Below are 3,251 nucleotides of genomic sequence, written 5' to 3' on the forward strand. Positions count from 1 at the left end.
CATATAAATCCTGCATTATTTGTATATATAGAGTTTGAATTTGAAGGGGGGGTATAGGCAGAGAGTGGGAGACACTGGGAGTATGGGAGATGAGTTTAACTCCTGACCTGTCTGCCTCTCCTTCATTGTGTCACCCTGACTCTCTCTGTGTTTCTTTCCATCTCCCCCCCCCCCCCCCCCCCCCCGCACCCAGAAGCTGGCTCATTGGCTTGCTCGTACCACCCTTCCTCATGCGTCCTGCCCTCTGATTGGCTTGGCACACTTGGGGCCTGTGCTCAGTTGTGGGGTGTTTACACAGCTGGGTGGCCAGCAAAGAGGTAGGGCCCATGGATGCATGTATGTGCATGTGCGTGCGTGTGGAGGTTGGATAAACCCCAATACCACATCATATATCTCCTCACCAGCCCCCTCCTCCCCCCTCTTCCTCCAAACCACTGCGGGCCCTCAGCTACTCCTTTTTACTCTCTTCCTCTTAATCCAGCCTCTTAGCTCCCACTCTCCACCGCTGCACTTAAAAGTCACATAGCATGGCATGCCCCCCCCCCCACACACACACATCCACCCTCACCCATGTCAGCACCTTGCCTCGACTCCCCCCCCCCCTCCCCCTCCCCCATATCTGTCTGAGTAATGTCTGTGTTTATTTTCTGAAAGAAGGTCACCGAGTCTTTACTGTGTATTTTAAGGGTGCCGTGTTTCATTTGTTTTAAGGGTCGTATTCTCAGCTGCGGTGCATTCGGAGATGCGTGATTTGCGTGGGAAAGAGATACAACTCTTTGATGAGGATGATGATGTTGATGAAGGTGAAGATGAAGATTGGAGTGGCATTCTTGAAACACTTCAGTACGGCACGATTATCCTCATGCCTTCTGACTGCGAGTGTCTGCGTTTGTTTGGGTAGGTCCTAATCTGTTAAGTCGGCGTTTGTTCCTCTTTTTACACTAAGATAATTTTAGAGAAAATATGTTTTCACACGACTGTTCCGGAAGGATCAGACTTTTTTTTCTTCTCACCGTGGTGCCAGAATTGCTTGGGAACAAATGCGAGTTGGAAAAATATGGACGACGCTGAAGAAAAACATTGATAATTCTCACAATAACAGCAACAAAAAACACCTTTGAATGACTGAATGTTTAACTCCCCAGCTCCATTAGACAGCGCTGGAAGGAAGCCTGCATCAGCAGCCTCACACCATCTAATAGCGCCCCAGTAAATGTCCTCCTCTTGTAATCCTGAGCCTTATTGTTGCTCATGGTGTGGATCAACTGAATCCTGCGAGGACCATATAAATATGAATATGATGCAATATTAACAGTTCATGGTGCCAAAGAGCATGAAAATAAATGTGTCGATACATCTTCGCTCGTGATTGACAAAAAATAATCTCAACACAAGTTCATCTCAGTTTCCAGAGCATTCAACTATATTCTGTGGCCTTCCTGTGAAGATTCCCATCGTTGCACACAGACAGTTGTTACGATCTGTAAAACCAAATTCCGTACTGAGTTTTACGGGCGAACCTTGACTCCATCTGCTGAAGAAAGTTGAAAGCTTTGGACACCAGAAGTAAGCTGGATCTGTTTCCCTCAACCATATAATACATTTTATGAACTACCCTGAAAGTTATAACTAATAAAAGTCACTACTTTCCTCATCATTAAATCGACTACACTGCAAGCTATTCAAATGGGCTTAACATTTCCTCAACGGTACCCATAAATGAAAAACTGACTCAAGTTCAGGTTCCAGTTCTTTGCAAGTTCTGAAACATGTTCTGGCTTACGATGTAAAGAACGTGCGAACATCTGCATCTGCAGCCATGAAATGGAAGTGAAGCAATAAGAGTCACAGAGGTTCTGTTTTGGAAGAATGAGAAAAAATGCCACTCCAATACGAGACAATGTAAAGTGTAATTGTGATAGGTTTTATTGCTGCAAGTGCAAAAAAATACAGAAGCTTTATAGTTGCACGTGGTTCCAAGTCCAATGCTGAACTGATTACGTCAACTCTTATTCTTGCTGCATATTTTCACATCTATTTCCACATGAGTTGCCCTCAGTGAACGCTGCAGTCTAAAGCTTGGATCTTTCTTTATTTCAAAGGTTTTGATTGTTTTTTTTAATTGATACATTACAATGGCAGTAATCAATACCTGAGATATGACTCAGTTCACCTCTGTTGAGTTGACGCCCACTTGTCAAGAAGCGGTTATCTAATTTTCATGACGACATTTTCCTCGTCCTTTTATATCAAAGACGCTTCATGTGATTTAAAAGCCTGGATCTTTAAACTGGCTGCGGGATCTCTGTGTTTTCTTTTGCTGGTAAACATACTGGAAATCTTTGGTAATTGGAATTAGCTTCCCCGGAGAGTGAGTGGATGGTTCACTGAACTGGGGGGTTTCTTTCATCCTCTTGTCAATGACTTTACAAGTGGTCTTCAAGCAATTAGCTCTAATACACACATCATCATGAGAATTGGCCACCCACGTTTGACTTTCTTCTCATCTCTTCCTTTATTTTCCTTTTCTTTCTCTCTATCTCAACCTCTTTCCAACACGAGCATCCGTGGCCACGCTCGGAAGTTTGACAAGGTTGTCATAGAGTTATTATCATAAAATGTTTAGCCGTGTCCTGGGTATTGTCCTGTAAAGACATGTGACTAAACATGAGATCATTTTTTCCAGACCCAGAAGTTTTTTCTCTTCCCTCTTGGCTTATTTATTTTTCTGTGGCTTGGGGAGGTTGTGGCTGAGAGTCTGATGATATGCTGTGTGTGTTCCTCTCCTTACCCCACCCCTCAATGCTCCTCTCCCCATTTCTATTTTCTTCTCGATTTATATGAAAAAGGTAGGGAGTGATTTTTTACATTTACTTGCTCTACCGTAAATCACAGCGAACACTTAACATTCATCTCCATGTTAATAAGGTTTGGCCTCATTCTTGTTGTCTCTTCAGACGATGTTACTATCATAACAACTGTGTATAGTTGGATACAAATTAAGAATCTTTTTTCTCCACCTTTTCTCTTTTCCCTGCCACATTTCCTCAGTGTTGTGTGAGTAGGAGTTACGGTTTTGTCTGAACACTGTCTAGACGCCTATGAGCCTCCCATTACCTTCTGATTACGCTGAGCCCTATTAATCTGACTGGGCAGGCTGACCAGGGCGCGCGCAGACACACACACACACACACACAAACGCACAAGCACACTCATGGAAAATGAGATGCAATGTTATTTGTTATGGTTGA

This window comes from Pleuronectes platessa, chromosome 18 (genome assembly GCF_947347685.1).
Source record: "Pleuronectes platessa chromosome 18, fPlePla1.1, whole genome shotgun sequence".
NCBI classification, from domain to species: domain Eukaryota; kingdom Metazoa; phylum Chordata; class Actinopteri; order Pleuronectiformes; family Pleuronectidae; genus Pleuronectes; species Pleuronectes platessa.